Below are 18,319 nucleotides of genomic sequence, written 5' to 3'. Positions count from 1 at the left end.
CCTACCTGCTGGTGCACCAGCGATTTCACAGTGGGGAAAAACCATTCACCTGTTCTGAGTGTGAGAAGGGATTTACTGCTTCATCCCACCTGAAGACACACCAGCGGGTTCACACCAGAGATAGACCATTCAGCTGCTCAGAGCGTGGTAAGGGATTCAGTCATACTTCTGCCCTGCTGAGGCACCAGCAAATTCACACAAAGGAGAAGCCATTCCCCTGCTCTGAGTGTGGGAAGAGTCTTAGTAATTCTTCTGCCCTGCTGAGGCACCAGCGAGTTCACAGTGGGGAGAGGCCGTTCACCTGCTCTGACTGTGACCGACTTATCCATGCTGCAGATCCACCAGCGAGTTCACACGGGTGAGAAGCCATTCACCTGCTCCGAGTGTGGGAAGGGATTCATTCAGTCAACCTCCCTGCGGACTCACCAGCGAGATCACACCAGGGAGAAGCCGTTCACCTGCTCTGAGTGTGGGAAGGGATTCACTCAGTTATCCCACCTGCAGAGGCACCAGCGAGTTCGCAGTGGGGAGAGACCTTTCACCTGCTCTGTGTGTTGGAAGGGATTCACTCAGTCATCCAGCCTGCTGACACACCATGTCACTCACACAAATGAGAGACCTTTTAAATGCTCTGACTGTGGGAGTGGTTTCAAAAGCTCTCAGGTACTGATGGCCCACCAGCGCATTCACACTGAGAGACTGTTCAGCTGCTCTCACTGTGCAAAGAGATTTAGAACATCGTCCAAACTGTGGAGTCACCAGCAAGTTCACACCGGGGAGAGGCCGTTCACCTGCTCCGTGTGTGGGAAGGGATTTACTCGGTCATCCCACCTGCTGAGACAACAGCGAGTTCACAATTGATTACAGGGGTTGGATTCTGCTGTTATTGCTGCTGTTAATCGCATCCAGGACTGAACCATGTTCATTCTGACAGTTGGTGACGTGGGAGGGTCGGAGGGTTTCTTTCTTCGGACTGGCCGGTCTCATGACTTTGATTTCAATGGGCTGAAGCTCTTTGAGCCTGGGAATGCACATTTCCACTGAAATGGTCCACAAAAGTTGAAGAAGTACATTTATTTTATCCTGGATGGTAAAGAGTCTTTTTCCTACCACTACAGGTAGATCTAAAATAAATTCATTTGTCTCTGTTCCATTGAGTCTACAGCACAGGGCCAGGCCAGTCGGCTCAATTGATCTCTATCAGTATTTATGCTTCACATGAGCCTCCACCAACCTCTCTTCATCTCCCCCCCATCAGCATATCCTTCTGTTCCTTTCTCCTTCATGTATGTATCTAGCTTCCCCTTAAATGTATTCATGCGATTCACCTCAACCACTCGCTGTGGTAGCGAGTTCCACATTCTCACCACTCGCTGGGTAAAGAGGTTTCTCATGAAATCCCTATTGGATTATTGAACCCCTTCATCATCTTAAAGACTTCCATCAGGTCACATTTCAGTCTTCTCTTTTCTAGAGAAAAGCAGCCCCAGCCTTTCCTGAGGGTCAAATGCTCTCAGTTCTGGTATTATTCCTGTGAATCTTTGTTGCCCCTTCTCCAGTGCCTCTATTTCCTTTTTCTAAATGGAGATCACAGATGTTGGCAGTACTCCCAGTGTAGTCTAACCATGGTTTGAAACAAGTTGAACATAACCTCCCTGCTTTTCAATTCTATCCTTCTAGAATGGAACCCTATATCTGTGCCCCACACTTTAGGAAAGATGTGAAGTTCTTTGAGGGGGTGCAGAGGAGATTTACAAGAGTGATACCAGGGATGAAAGGACCTGGAGGCAGATTCATTTATGGTTTTCCACAGAGAACTGGATAATTATCTGAAGAGGAGAAATTGGCAGGCTTATGGGGAAAAGGCGGGGGGGTTGGCTCCTGGTGAGTTGCTCTTGCAGAGAGCTGGCACAGACACAATGGGCTGAATGGCCTCCTTCAGTGTTGTAACCATTCCATGATTCTAGAACACCAGCTGGCGGATTCTATTCAACACGGCATGACGGTGGGTAGCACTCTCGCCTCTGAGTCAGGAGGTGGGGGGTTCCAATCCCCACTCCAGAGACTCGAGCCCCCATAATCCAGGGCCCACACTCCCTGTGCCAATACTGAGGAAGAGCCGTCCTGTCAGAGGGACCGTCTTTCGAGTGAGACATTCGAGTGAGAAAGTTGGGGGGAAGGGAAGGGTAAAACTCCAAGAAGTATGACAAATGGGAAACAAAGCAGCAGGTTAGCCTGTGGGGGCGTGGATTCAACTTCATGGAAAATTATGAAAAAACTGAAAAGAAAAGAGAGCCCAGGAGAGGCTATTAAATTCTCCAGAGCACAAAATGGAACAGAGTGTTTGGAAAGGGCTAGGAATCTAACTTCAAGCACATCAGGTAAAGGGACGACAATGAGAAAGGGGACGGGAAATACAGGACTGAAGGTGTTGTATCTGAATGCACACAGTATACAAAATAAGGTAAATGAGCTTGTGGTGCAGATTGAAATTGGCAGGCATGATGTGGTGGACATCGCGAAGACATGGCTGCAAAGGGATCAGGACTGGGAGCTAAATATCCAAGGATATACATCCTATTGAAAAGATAGGCAGGTTGGCAGAGGGGATGGGGTTGCATTGTTAGTAAGAAATGAAATTAAATCGATAGCAAGAAACGACGTAGGGTCAGATGTAGAATCTATGTGGGTAGAGTTGAGGAATTGCAAAGGTGAAAAAACCATAATGGGAGTTATGTACAGGCCTCTGAACAGTAGTCAGGATGTGGGGCACAAGATACACCAGGAGATAGAAAAGGCGTGTAAGAAAGGCATGGTTACAGTGATTATGGGGGATTTCAATATGCAGGTAGACTGGGAAAATCAGGTTGGTAGTGAATCCCAAGAAAAGGAATTTGTGGAAAGTCTTCGAGATGGCTTTTTGGAGCAGCTTGTGGTGGAACCCACTAGGGAACGGACAATTCTAGATTTAGTGATGTGTAATGAGGCAGATTTGATAAGGGAGCTTAAGGTGAAGGAACCCTTAGGAGGAAGTGACCATATTATGATAGAATTTACCCTGCAATTTGAGAGGAAAAAGCTGGAATCAGATGTAACGGTATTACAGTTGAATAAAGGCAACTACAGAGGCATGATGGAGGAGCTGGCCAGAATTGACTGGGAGATGAGCCTAGCAGGAAAGACAGTGGAACAGCAATGGCAGGAGTTTCTGGGAGTAATTTGGAAGACAAAGCAAAAATTCATCCCTAGGAAGAAGAAGCATACTAAAGGGAGGACGCGGCAACCATGGCTGACAAGGGAAGTCAGGGACAGCATAAAAGCTAAAGAGAAAGCATACAATGCGGTGAAGATCAGTGGGAAATCAGGGGATTGGGAAGCCTACAAGGACCAACAGAGGACAACTAAAAAAGAAATAAGGAGGGAGAGGATTAAATATGAGGGTAAACTAGCCAATAATATAAAAGAAGATTGCAAGAGTTTTTTTTAGATATATAAAGAGTAAGAGAGAGGCAAAAGTGGACATTGGACTGCTGGAAAATGACGCTAGAGAAGTAGTAGTGGGGAACAAAGAAATGGCGGAGGAACTGAATAGGTACTTTGCATCAGTCTTCATTGTGGAAGACACGAGTAACATCCCCGAAGTTCAAGAGAGTCGGGGGGGCAGAGGTGAGTATGGTGGCCATTACCAAGAAGAAGGTGCTAGGAAAACTGAAAGATCTGAAGGTGGATAAATAACCTGGACCAGATGGATTACACCCCAGAGTTCTGAAGCAGATAGCTGAAGAGATAGTGGAGGCGCTAGTGGTGATCTTTCAGGAATCACTGGAGTCAGGGAGGGTCCCAGAGGACAGGAAAATCGCTAATGTAACCCCCCTGTTTAAGAAGGGAGTGAGGCAAAAGACGGGAAATTACAGGCAGATTAGCTTGACCTCGGTCGTTGGTAAGATTTTAGAGTCCATTATTAAGGATGAGATTTCAGAATACTTGTAAGTGCATGGTAAAATAGGACAAAGTTAGCATGGCTTCATCAAGGGGAGGTCATGCCTGACAAATTTGTTAGAATTCTTTCAGGAGGTAACGAGTAGGTTAGACAAAGGAAAGCCAATGGATGTTATCTACTTGGACTTCCAGAAGGCCTTTGACAAGGTGCCGCACAGGAGGCTGCTCAGTAAGATAAGAGCCCATGGTGTTAGAGGTAAGGTACTAGCATAGATAGAAGATTGGCTGTCTGGCAGGAGGCAGAGAGTGGGGATAAGGGGGTCCTTCTCAGGATGGCGGCCGGTGACTAGTGGAGTTCCGCAGGGGTCAGTGTTGGGACCACAACTTTTCACTTTATACATTAATGATCTAGATGAAGGAACTGAGGGCATCCTGGCTAAGTTTGCAGATGATACAAAGATAGGTGGAGGGACAGGTCGTATTGAGGAGGCAGGGAAGCTGCAGAAGGATTTGGACAGGTTAGGAGAATGGGCAAAGAAGTGGCAGATGGAATACAACATGGGGAAGTGTGAGGTCATGCACTTTGGTAGGAAGAATAGAGGCATAGACTATTTTCTAAATGGGGAGAGAATTCAGAAATCTGGAGTGCAAAGGGACTTGGGAGTCCCAGTCCAAGATTCTCTTAAGGTTAACTTGCAGGTTGAGTCGGTAGTTAGGAAGGCAAATGCAATGTTGGCATTTATTTCAAGAGGACTAGAATATAAAAGCAGGGATGTGCTGCTGAGGCTTTATAAGGCTCTGGTCAGAACACATTTAGAATATTGTGAGCAGTTTTGGGCCCCGTGTCTCAGGAAGGATGTTGAGCTACCTTGACTACAGCTCCTCACACCCCACTTCCTGTAAGGACTCCATCCCATTCTCTCGGTTCCTTCACCTCCGTCGCATCTGTTCTGATTATGCCACTTTCAACAACAGTTCCTCTGACATGTCCTCCTTCTTCCTTAACCGAGGTTTTCCACCCACGGTGGTTGACAGGACCCTCAACCGTGTCCGGCCTATCTCCCGCGCATCCGCCCTCACACCTTCTCCTTCCAGAAACATGATAGGGTCCCCCTTGTCCTCACTTATCACCCCACCAGCCTCCTCATTCAAAGGATCATCCTCCGCCATTTCCACCAACTCCAGCATGATGCCACCACCAAACACATCTTCCCTTCACCTCCCCGGCGGCATTCCGTAGGGATTGTTCCCTCCGTGACACCCTGGTCCACTCCTCCATCCCCCCCTACACCTCAACCCCCTCCCACGTCACCTTCCCATGCAACCGCAGAAGATGCAACTTCCCCTCTCCTCACCGTCCAAGGGCCCAAACACTCATTTCAAGTGAAGCAGCATTTCACTTGCACTTCCCTTAACTTAGTCTACTGCATTCGTTGCTCCCAATTTCCTCTACATTGGAGAGACCAAACGCAGACTGGGTGACCGCTTTGCAGAACACCTTCGGTCTGTCCGCAAGCATTATCCAGACCTCCCTGTCACTTGCCGTTTCAAAACTCCATCCTGCTCTCATGCCCACATGTCCATCCTTGGCTTGCTGCATTGTTCCAGTGAAGCTCAACACAAACTGGAGGAACAGCACCTCATCTTCCGACTAGGCACTTTTCAGCCTTCTGGACTGAATGTTGAGCTCAACAAGTTTAGATCATGAACTCCCTCCTCCATCCCCACCCCCTTTCCGATTTTCGCCCTCCTTTTTGTATTTTCCAATAATTTATACAGATTTTTCTTTTCCCACCTACTTCCATTATTTTTAAATGTATTTCCATCCATTGTTTTATCTCTACCTTTTAGCCTTTTTTGATTCCTTCACCCCACCCCCACTAGGGCTATCTGTACCTTGCTTGTCCTGCTTTCTACCCTTAATTAGCACATTCCTTTAGATAATATCACCACCTTCAACACCTCTTTGTCCTTTTGTCTGTGACATCTTTTGGTTATCTCCACCTATCACTGGCCCTCTACCTAGCTCTTCTTGTCCCAACACCTCCCCCCCACCTTAAATTTCACCCCTTCTCTATTTTTAATTAGTTCTGTTGAAGAGTCATACAGACTCAAAACGTCAACTGTGCTCCTCTCCACCGATGCTGCCAGACCTGCTGAGTTTTTCCAGGTATTTTTGTTTCTGTTTTGGATTTCCAGTATCCGCAGTTCTTTGCTTTTATCAGGAAGGATGTGCTGGCTCTGGAGAGGGTCCAGAGGAGGTTCACGAGAATGATCCCAGGAATGAAAGGCTTAATATATGAGGAACGTTTGAGGACTGTGGGTCTATACTCTATGGAGTTTAGAAGGATGAGGGGGGATCTGATTGAAACTTACAGAATACTGAAAGGCCTGGATAGAGTGGACGTGTGGAAGATGTTTCCATTAGTAGGAGAAACTAGGACCCGAGGGCACAGCCTCAGAGTAAAGGGAAGATCTTTTAGAACAGAGATGAGGAGAAACTTCTTTAGCCAGAGAGTGGTGAATCTATGGAATTCATTGCCACAGAAGGCTGTGGAGGCCAGGTCATTGAGTGTATTTAAGACTGAGACAGAAAGGTTCTTGATTGGTAAGGGGATCAAAGGTTACGGGGAGAAGATGGGAGAATGGGGTTGAGAAACTTATCAGCCATGATTGAATGGCGGAGCAGGCTCGATGGGCCGAATGGCCTGATTTCTGCTGCTATGTCTTATGGTCTAACCCGAGGGCACTATCTGCCCTCAGGTGGATGTACAAGACTGAATGGTCATAATTGGAAGGAGAGCAGGAGTGGGAGTAGTTCACCCTCACCCCGCCCTGCCCCCAATGTCCTGGGGCCTGATATTTATCCCTCAAACAATATCGGGAAAAATAGATGATCTGGTCATCATCACATTGCTGTCTGTGGGATCTTGCTGTGCACAAATTGGGTTCTACGTTTCCTGCAGTGACAACACTTAGAAAGAGCTTCAGTGGTAGTGAAACACATTGAGATGCCCCGAGGTGGTGAAAGGCGCTACATAAATGCAGGTTTCTTTTTAAACTCACATGCTCCTATCCTCACAGGTAGATCGTCCAGCAGGAGCATGAGCCAGCTGACTGCGGGGCAGGAACTCCCAGTGTGGACCGAGGCTGCTGCCCTTCAGAGGCCACTGAACCCATTGTGGGAAGTGACCATTTAAGGAGAGAGCCTTGACTTGCTGGTCTGAGAATCCAGCCCTTTTTCCCCTGTGTAATGCTGGCTGAGAATAGACATCGGGGCTGCTCAGTGTACTGAAAGTATCTGCCACTGAAGATGGGCAGTTAATGTTTACATCCCTGTTATTCTGTTTGTAAACAATTTATCTCCCAAACTAACGAACGGATTTTTACAAAACTCAGTACATCAACAGGATATGGCTCATGGAAGAACTGATTTGTTTTTGGCGATGATCTGAATCTTGGATTTTTTGAAGGGATCTGTTCCCATTGGGAGATTGACTTTTTTCTTTCAGATTTTTGGAGTTTGCTTTATTTTGAATGTTGATTGTTTTTGAATGTTGTGGGTTGTCTCCGCTGCTGGGGTGGAATGTGTCACAGTTGTCAAAACGTGAGCAGAGTTTTCAGATCAGGTTGTTGGATCTGGAGATTGGTTCTGTTAATAAATGTGTTTATTTTTTCTGCTTTGCAGATACAAAGCATGCTTTCATCCCTGTTTGTCTGTCTGTAATACGTCTCAAAAACTAATGGATGGATTTGGATATGTTAAGGCCCAAGGAAGAAATTATGACATTTGGTGAAGATGCTGACCAGATCCAGATCCTGGATGCTTTTGTATTCGTACGCAGAGCCCGGTCCCCTGAAGGCAAATGGAATTTGTCCAGGCATTTCACCTTTTCAATTAAACAAAAGCTTGGGGGACAATTGTTCCCTGGTGCATTCCCCATGGCAACCCCTCAACCAATCAGAGTCCATGTGCCAACCAATCAACACCCTGTTTCTCAGTCAATGTAAGTTGCTGTTCCCTCTGACATTTGTATTCTTGGCTCTGGCCTGATGAATGCAAGACAGAAAACCTCAACAACATGTCTCTTTTTTGTGTGTTTTAAAAGTACTTGTTAGCGTTGGGAGATTGTGTGAAATAATGATTTGTTTCCTCACCGACAATTTATTATAAACAATGATAACAAACTGTCATCAAAAGAGTCACATACATTTGCACTAGCAAATTTTTAATTTTAGTGGTAAATGTTCTCTATCTGGATCATTTTTCAGATCCAAAGATCAATTCTATACATGTTGTTAAAAATTCTGTATAAAAACTCATACAAACGATCGTTTCTGCTCACTGCACAATGATAAAGCAATGTGCAGCCATCAGCTAATCCCACACTCCCAATGAAGTCTATAGTCTGGTGTCAGCTGATGATGGAATCACAAACATGCTGATTTCATCTTATGACATAATCACAATAGAATGTGACGACATCCGTGGATTGCGCAATCCCAATGGAATATGATGATGTCAGCTTGACCTTAGACATAAGCGGTGTGATGGGAAATGTACAGAACTGGACCAGTTTTCTTCAATAGAGAAACTGTGCTGCCCGTCACCCAACTCACACTCAGTCCTGTTCATCTATCACCCCCTGTGCTCACTGACCGACATTGGCTCCCACTCAAGCAATGCCTCAATTTTAAAATTCTCCTCCTTGGGCCCAATTTTACCTCTGTGAAAGTGAATGGGATTTTGACTGAGCTAAATTCAAATCCCTCCACAGCCTCCCTTTTTTCAAATCACCACTTGGTCTCACACACTCTCCCCATCTCTGTAATCTTCTCCATCCCTACAACCCTCCGAGATATCTGTGCTCCACTAATTCTGGCCTCTTCAGTATCCCCAGTTTCAATTGCACAACCACTGGGGGCCGTGTCTTCAGCTGCCTGGGCCCCACGATCTGGAATTCCCTCCCTAAACCTCTCTGCCCCTCAATCTTTTTTGCTCTTTTAGTACACTCCTTAAAACCTACCTCTTTAACCAAGCTACTATTGATCTGAGCTAATATCTCTAAGTGGCTCGGTGTCAGATTTGGTTTGATACTCGCTCCTGTGAAGCTCCCTGGGATATTTAAAAGTGCTATATAAATGCAGGTTGTTTCTGTTGTGGTGTTTGAATTATTTTTAGGGGACACCGCTATTGTTAAGCAGTCAAACACTTTCTTCCTGCGTCCAGAGAGAGCTACAGGAAGGCTGTTGACAATAATCGGCCATGCAAGGCTTTGTTCCATGTTTAAATATAGAGAGGAGTGGAGACATTGTTATAACGGTCACTCAGAGCTGAACAGAAATCAGTCTCTTTAAATATACAAACAGGGAAGAGGCTGAAATGAAATCTGTCCCTTTTAACCTGCACAAAAGCAGGAGCCTCAGGTTCACAGGCTGCAGAAGGAGTCCATTCGGCCCATCGTGCCCCTGCCATCTCTTTGAAGGGACTCTGATTCATCCAACTGCTCTGCTTTTTCCCCACAGCCCTGCAAATTGTTCCTTTTCCAGTATTTACCCTTTGGAAAGATATGACTGAATCTGCTTTCAGGATGATCAGAACAACTTGCTGTGTCAAAAAATAAAATCTCATCTCCCCTCTGGCTCCTTTGCAAATTACCTTAGAGGGACTCAATTTCTGTTAAAGAGCCTGCCAACCCCACTCACCCACTTTCCCTAAAGTGCAGAAATCTAATCCTGAAAAGTCCAGAAAAATCAAACATTTACACTAAGTTGATTAATAGAACATGATTAAAAGAAAACAGAAAATTACTTGAGGATCAAAGACAACCAGAGTAAAAGGATGTGCACAATGTTCTGGACACAAATGGTTTCTCTTTAATTCATCTGTCCCCTGGTTGCTGCCCACTTTGTGGAACACCTCCGCTCAGTCCACAAGCATGACCCTGACCTTCCAGTTGCTGCCATTATAGTTCACCACCTTGCTCTCATGCTCACATTTCTGTCCTCGGCCTGCTGCAATGTTCCCGAGAAGCCCAACACAAGCTGGACGAACAGCACCTCATCCTCCGAAAAATCACTATTTACTATCCAGGATAAAATATATGTACTTTATCAGCTTTTGTGGAAGTTTTGGTCTGTGTGAAGCTCAATCTTCATTCACACGAAGCCGGCGCTCCTCTCCAACCCTGAACTAAAGGGGTTTCTGTACACACAGACCATGAACTAAAGAGGATTGCGCACACACAGACCCTGAACTAAAGGAATTTACATCCACACAGGCCCTGAAATACTGGGGTTTGAGTACACACGGTTACTGAGCTGCAGGGGTATTCATACGCACAGATCCTGAGCAATATAGGTCCAAGTCATGAGTGTCACACAATGGGAAATTTCAACTGATGCCATTCCCATGTGTCTGTTGCCCTTGTCATTCGAGCTGGTAGAGGTATTGGAAGGTTCTGTTGAAAGGTGCCTGACAAGTTGCTGCAGTGTATCTTGTAGATGGTACACACTGCAACCACAGTGTGTCAGCGATGGAGGGAGTGAATGTTCAAGGTGATGGATGGGGTGCTGATCAAGTGGGCAGTTTGTCCTGGATGAAACAGACTCTCCAATTTGATAAAGACTGGCTGAAAAATAATAATCGTTTTGGGAAAGCACTGGTATCAGTGAATTTTTAAAAATTCAGTCAATTTGCAAAATATTTGCTCTTGAAAGACATATTGGAACAAATCACATGAGATGTTTGCAGTTGAATTGAATGTCTTGGCTCCTCACACGGATACCTGACTGACAAGAGGCAGTGATTGGACAATCCCTGGAAACAATGAGGTGAAATGTTCTTCTGTGAGTGAAACTGTTTCTCTTTAACCCGGAATTGACTATGTCAGAGTTAAACGCAATACCAGGTTCAATTACATTTAATATACAGCACAAAAACAGCTCATTCAGCCCACCCAATCTAGTCCACGGTTTATAATTCACGTGAGCCTCCTCCCATGCTTTCTCATCTCACTCTATCAGTGAATCCTTCTGTTCATTTCTCCCCCATGTGCGTATCCAGCTTCCCCTTAAATGTATCTGTGTTATTCACCTCCATCACTACCTGTGGTAGCGAGTTCCACATTCTCACCACTCTCTGGTAAAGAAGTTTCTCCTGAATTCCTGATTAGATTTACAATGGCCTCTCGTTTTCCTCTTCCTCCTACAAATGGAAACATTTTCTGTGTTTATCAAAACCTTTCAGAATTATAAAAACCCTCCAATAGCCCTCAGCTTTGTCTTTCCAAGAGAGAAGTGACCCAGCCTATTCATCGTCTCCGGATGGGTTAAAACTCTTAGAGTAAAAGTCTGAAGACATAAATGCTTTGTTCACACACGAGCTCAGCACAGTGAGACAGCAGGGACAGAGTCACAATGGAGTCTGAGAACAGGAGATTCACTGAGAATGTCTGGGCTGTGCTGTGGGAATGAGATGGTTGATCAGACTGTTCATCTTCGGGGTCTTGGAGTTGGGAGTAGTGGGGAGTTCAAGTGACAGCCTTCAGTAACAGAACAACCTATATTTATATGGCACCTTTAAAGTAACAACATGTTCCAAGTTTTTCACAGGAATATTTTGAAACAGAAATTGACAAAAGATTTGTTCAAGATTATGATTATGTCATAGAACATCCTACAATCGTTAATGGGATGTGGGTGGCTCATCCCAAATTGTTTCCTTATCTCGAGGGCATTAGTGAAACAAATCAAATGGGTTTTTGCAACAATCAGCAATGGTTTTATGGTCGTCATCAGACCTTTAAATCCTGGTTTTTGTTGAATTCAAATTTCAACATCTGCTGTGGTGTGATTCTAACCCGGGTCCCCAGATTATTACCCGGGGTCTCTGCAATACTAGTCCAATGGCAATGCCACTATGTACCTCTGTGCCCCCCAGACATTCCGTCCCAACTATTGATTGTAACACTAATTCATCCTACTATCCTAATAGCATGATTACATTTAAGGGGAAGCTAGATACATAGGGAGAAAGGAATAGAAGGATATGCTGATGGGAGGAGATGAAGAGGGGTGGGTGGAGGTTCATGTGGAGCATAAATACTGACAGAGACCAATTGAGCCGCCTGGCCTGGCCCTGTGCTGTAGACTCAATGGAACAGAGACAAATGTATTTATTTTAGATCTACCTGTAGTGGTAGGAAAAACACTATTTACTGTCCAGGATAAAATAAATTTACTTCATCAGCTTTTGGGGATCATTTAATTGGAAATGTGCACTCTCAGGCTCAAAGAGCATCAGCCCACTAGAAACAAAGTCGTGAGACCGGCCAGTCCAGCAGAAAGAAACCCTCTGACCCTCCCACTTCGCCAACTGTCCAAATGAACATGGTTCAGTCCTTGTTGTAAGTAACAGCAGCAAAAACAGCAGAATCCAATCCCTGGAATCACTTTCACCTGGAGTCTCAGCAGGTTGGATAAATGAGTGAATCCCTTCCCACACACAGAGCAGGTGAACGGTGTCTCCCCAGTGTGAACTCGCTGGTGTCTCAGCAGGCCGGATGAATCACTTAATCCCTTCCCACACTCAGCAGCTGAAAGGTCTCTCCTCAGTGTGAATGTGATGGTGGCTCTCCAGTTCCCGAGAGCTTTTGAAGCCACTTCCACAGTGTGAGCATTTAAACAGTCTCTCATTCGTGTGAGTGACATGGTGTTGCAGCAGGTGGGAAAACTGCTTGAATCCCATTGCACACTCAGAGCAGGTGAACGGCCTCTCCCCAGTGTGAACTCGCTGGTATGTCAGCAGGATGGATAACTGAGTGAATCCCTTCCCACACGCAGAGCAGATGAACGGCCGCTCCCCAGAGTGAACTTACCAGTGCTTCCGCAGGGCAGATGAATCACTGAATCCTTTCCCACACTCAGAGCAGATGACCGGCCTGTCCCCAATGTGACTGCGTCGATGAGTTTCCAACTTGAATGGGTTCTTGAATCCCTTCCCACTGTCCCCACATGTCCACGGTTTCTCCATGGTGCGGCTGTCCTTGTGTCTTTCCAGGTTTGACAATCAGATGTAGCATTGTTCCCACACACAACATGTGTGCAGTCTCTTCCCGCTGTGAATGGTGATGTTTTTTCAGGCTGTGTAACTGGTTAAAGCTCTTTCCACAGTCAGTGCACTGGAACACTCTCACTCAGGTGTGTGTGTCTCTCGGTGCTTTTCCAGTCACACTGGTGTTTAAAACCGTTCAAAGCAGGCAGAGCAGACAAACATTTCTCCTTCGAGATTCAAAGGCTGATGATGTTTGGTTCCCATGAATTGAGTGACTCTGTCAGACCTTGATGTGATGTTTAGTGTGAAATTTCTCTCTGAAAATACTCCTCTTTTTATCTACTGTGAAAGGAGATTACAAAAGTCATCACTCTCAGTACAGGATAGAAATTCAGGAAAGCAATTCTAGTTCCTGTGCAACATTCTTTCCTCTATCGTTCCCCAAAAGCTGTAAATCTCCAACCCACACACTCTCCCTCCATTCTCACTCTGCTGTACCTCACATACACCCTCCCAATTCTCCGAAAGGCGCTGATTCATGCTGATCGACAGATCAATGCTGATTGCTTATTCCCCTGGACACAGAGATCTGAAAATCTTCCTGCATCATCATTGGGACAGCATCACTTGGTTAAGGCACAGGTGAAGAAGCAGGTGGTCATGACCTTGAACTCGCGGCCTACGAGGATGGTGGAAGCAGAGGCAATCAATGATTTCAAAATCAAACTGGATGGACACGTGAAGGAAATAAACTTGCATGGGATCAGGGATATAGAGGGGCAATGGGACTGACTGGATCGCTCTGCAGAAAGTCGGCATGGATTCAGTTGCCGAATGGACTCCTTCTGTGCCATAATGACTCTGACTGAAAATATATAACCTAGTTACAGTACTATATTACAAGATTAGAAATAATAATAAAATGTATCTTATTACTGAACCATAAATAATATATCTAATATGTACCATATAACATTAGCCATATCGGAAGAGTCAAAAGGACTTGAAACGCTAACTGTTTTTTTTCTCCACAGATGCTGTTAGACTTGCTAAGTTTTTCCAGAATTTTCTGTTTTTGTTTCAGATTTCTAGCAACTGCAGTATTTTGCTTCTATCTTGGACATTTCTCTGTTCTATATTAATTTACTGTCCCCTTGAATGTCAGCCATCTCCTGGGGAAACCACCCCTTTCATTGTGAACATTAGGAAAGAGACCATCCTTTTAGCCAGACAAATAAATGTGTCAAGCTGAGGGAGCAAAGGATATCAATGTCTTTAAGAGAGAGAGAGAGACCTGGGCCAACCTTTCCAGAGTCTGCACCCTCCCTGGATTCACTTCCTTTCCCTTCAGTTCCTGCAAAACAACAATTTCCCCCCAGAATGAGAAAAGAAATGGAAAGGGGGAGAAAAGAAAGTGTTTTACTTACAGATGTTGGACACAGGAGGAAGTTTTAGTCTGTGTGAAGCTCAATCTTCATTCACACAAAGCCCGCGCTCTGAATAGCTGGAGGACCAGAGTCCTTCCGGTCCTCCAACTCTTTCCATTGGTCGATTCCTCAGCCTGAAGAGAATCGGGATTGGGAAGGGGGGTGGGGCTCTGCCCCGCACATGCGCAGCTTCCCCACTTCCTTGGACATGCGCAGTCCTGGGCCGCCCGCCCGCGCGGCGGATAGAGCGGTGTCCCCAGCGCGGTGGATTGTGGGAGCTGCGACTGCCATTACTGATCCGGATCCCAATCTCCAAACACCTGGGACTGGGATGGAAGGTGGGGGTGGGGAGTGCAGTGACTCTACCCTGAGACAAAGTACATGTGGGTAGTTACTGGATTTGATCGTGATGCTCCCTTCGCAAAATAGTTTGTTAACTTCAGGTGTAAAGGTTTAGACACCTGGGTGACATACTGAGCAGGGCAAGAGGTGAATTAGGGTTACAATCAATAGGGAGGAGGGACTGTATGGGGTGTGGGGGAGGTGAATTTTAACAGACAGAAGGAGGCCATTCGGCCCATCGTGTCTGCACCAGCTCTCCAAATGAGTATCACGACCTAGTGCCATTGCTCGGACTTTTCCCTGTACCCTTGCACATTGTTACAATCAATAAGGAGTGAGTGTTGTTGTGGTGTTGGGGGGAAGTGCAGAGATTTATAGTTTGAGAGGGAGAAGGATGTCCTGTGAGAACTGGAATCGACAGTACTAGTTTTCCACCCTTTACTTCTGTAATCTTTTCTAATCTCCGTTTACAGGGCATCAATAGGGAGGATTTTTAGACAGGAAATGCAAACCAAACATCACGTCAAGATCTGATAGCATTACTCAACTTATCAGGATCTGACTATTATCAGCCTTTGAATGCAGAACGAAAAATTATTTGTCTATCTACTGAAAAGTTTTCAGCTATCAGTGTGAGGCTTCAATTGATCATCCTGCTTAGTGATGGACAACTGTAACCCGACAGAAGATGAACTATATAAAAATGGCAGTGGCAGAGCTTTGAGAAAGCAACCAAGCTGGAAACCCCCACTAGGGCTATGTGTACCTTGCTCGTCCTGCTTTCTACCCTTAATGTCACGTATTAGCACATTCCTTAGATCTCTTTGTCCTTTTATCTATGACATCTTTTGGCTATCTCCACCTATCACTGGCCCTCTATCCAGCTCTACTTGTCCTTAAGCCTGTTTATATGTCACCCCTCTTCTATTTTTCCTTAGGTCTGTTGAAGAGTCATACGGACTCGAAACGTTAACTGTGTTCCTCTCCGCAGATGTTGTCAGACCTGCTGAGTTTTCCCAGGTAATTTTATTTAAGCTGGAAATTCAACCATGCAGCCACAGTGGGGAGAAGCCATTCACCTGCTCTGTGTGGGAAGGGATTCAGTTGCTCATCCACCCTGCTTAGACACTAACTAGTTCACACTGTGGAGAGGCCCTTTGCTCGCTCCCAGTGTGTGAAGAGGTTCAGAGATTCCTCTCACCTGCTGGGACACCACGAGAGGCCAGTCACCTGCTCTGAATGTTGGAAGGGATTCACTCACTCATTAAGCTTGATAACATATCAATGAGCTCACACCGGAGAGAGACCAGTCACCTGATCCAACTCGGAAGGAATTCACTCAGTCAGCTAAGCTGCTGGCAAACCAGTGAATTCACACTGGGGAGAGACATTTAAATATTCCATGTGTGGGAAGGAATTCAGCCAATCCTCCAGCCTGTTGATACACCAGTAAGTTCACATCAGGGAAAGGCTGTTTGAAAGTTCACTCACTCGTCCCATCTCCTGACACACCAGCGAATTCATGTTTGACTGCAGGGGTTGGATTCTGCTGTTTTTGCTGCTGCTAATCACATCCAGGACTGAACCATGTTCATTCTGACAGTTGGGGTCTGTTTCTGCTGATGTGAATAATCCCTGTAACTGAGCTGGAGTTTAATATTCTGGGTAAATGATAAATAAATCAGCTTTGTTTTGGACACACAGTTTGTCAAGTCTTGGTGTCACTGGGATAAGAAAAGATGACTTTTCAGCAGAGTCTAAAAGGAAAAGATAGAAGTTAAGGGGTTAAGGGAGAGAATTCCAGAATTTAGGAACCTGCCAGCTAAAGTCTGAAGAAGTGTGAGCCCTGGATTATGGGGGACTCGAATCTCTGGAGTGGGGACTTGAACCCACGACCTTCAGACTCAGAGGCTAGAGTATGGGATGGACTGAGCCCTGCTGTTCAGGGAAGTGATGTGAAGTCTCAGTTGCCTCATCCTTTCTCAGCCCTTTTCCCTATTCCAGGATCAGCAGATCGAGCTGAGAAACTGGGCAACAATTAAAAGGGACAAGAAGAAAGTTAAGAAAATAAACTTCTTCACCCAGAGAGTGGTGAGAATGTGGATCTCGCTCCCACGGGGTTGGGGGGTGGGGGTGGGGGGGGTGGGTGAGGTGTATAGGATAGATGTCTGTAAGGGGAAACTGGATAAACACATGAAGGAGAAAGAAACAGAAGAATATGTCGGTGGGGCTTGATGAAGTAAATTGGGAGGAGGCTCCCCATTTTGAGCATTTTTAACTTAGGCGAGGAGTTTTGAACTTTTGAACCACTCTCAAGGTTACGTTCGGACTGTTAATGCGCAAACAATACATGGATATTGGAATAGCTGGAAATCAGAGGATAGTGGGTAAAGAGCAGGAAACGGCCAAGATAACCCCTACCCAGAATGCAGCAGGATGGGCTGAGCAAGGAGATGCTGAGCTCAAGGGGGATTGAAAACCCGGAAATAAAAGGGGCTTGTGTATACACTGACCCGGAGGTAAAGGGGTTTGTGTATAAACTGGGCCAGAGATAAAGGGGGTTGTGTATAAACTGGCCTGGAGATAAAGGAGCTTGTGTATACAATGACCCAGAGATAAAGGGTCTTGCGTATGCACCAACCCAGAAATAAAGGGGCCTAACCCTAACCCCTAACCCCTAACCTTAACCCTAAACCTAACCATACCCCTAAATTTAACAATACCCCTAAGCCTAAACACAACCGTAAACCTAACCCTAAGCCTAACCCTAACCCTAAACATAACCATAACCTTAAACCTAACCATAACCCTAAACCTAACCCTAACCATAAACCTTAACAAAACCTAAACCTAAGCCTAGCCATAAACATAACTCCTAACAATAACCCAAACCCTAAACTTAACTCTAACCCGAACCCTCGTTATAAACCTAACCCTAACACTAGCCCTAACCCTAAACCAAACCATAACCCTAAACCTAACCATGAACCTAACCATAACCCTAAACCTAAACCTAACCGTAACCCTAAACCTAACCATAGCCCTAAACCTAACCATAAAGCTAACCATAACCCTACCCTTAACCATAACCCTAAACACAACCCTAACCCTAACCTTAACCCTAAACCTAGCCATAACCCTAAACCTAACCCTAAACCTTACCATAACCCTAAACCTAACTCTAAACCTAACCATAATGCCTAACCTAACCATAACACTATTCCTAACACTGAACCCAACACTAACCCTAACCCGGAATATACACTAACCTGTAAATAAACCTAATGCTAACCGGGGATCCCAGAGCTTCTCCTGAATCACGTGGTGCCTTGTAGATTGTGGACAGACTTTGCAGATTCGGCACCTTCCAAACCCGTGAACGCTCCGACCTGGAAGGACAAGGGCAGCAGATGCACCACCACCTGCAAGTTCCCCTCCAAGCCACTCACCATCCGGACTCAGAACCATATCACCATTCCTTCACTGTCACCGGGTCAAAACCCTGGAACTCCCTTCCCAATATTTCCCCACATTATGCTCCATCTGCAAATGTTCT

The 18,319-nt window shown here is 45.6% G+C and overlaps 3 protein-coding genes and 1 pseudogene across 4 annotated transcripts in view; 3 read left to right on the top strand and 1 right to left on the bottom strand.

The window, feature by feature from the left end:
• LOC144697263 (uncharacterized) overlaps positions 1–18,319 on the top strand; it is a 330,696-nt gene that overhangs the window by 101,634 nt on the left and 210,743 nt on the right. The gene's annotated exons all lie outside the window — the stretch shown is intronic.
• Positions 1–18,319, top strand: part of LOC144697287 (uncharacterized) — a 685,032-nt gene that overhangs the window by 503,932 nt on the left and 162,781 nt on the right. The gene's annotated exons all lie outside the window — the stretch shown is intronic.
• LOC144697957 (uncharacterized) overlaps positions 1–18,319 on the bottom strand; it is a 375,283-nt pseudogene that overhangs the window by 197,251 nt on the left and 159,713 nt on the right. The window lies entirely within an intron of this gene.
• LOC144697292 (uncharacterized) overlaps positions 1–18,319 on the top strand; it is a 318,255-nt gene that overhangs the window by 297,564 nt on the left and 2,372 nt on the right. The window lies entirely within an intron of this gene.

This window comes from Cetorhinus maximus, chromosome 23 (assembly GCF_964194155.1).
Source record: "Cetorhinus maximus chromosome 23, sCetMax3.hap1.1, whole genome shotgun sequence".
Lineage (NCBI taxonomy): Eukaryota > Metazoa > Chordata > Chondrichthyes > Lamniformes > Cetorhinidae > Cetorhinus > Cetorhinus maximus.
This window is presented reverse-complemented; position numbering and strand designations above follow the sequence as displayed.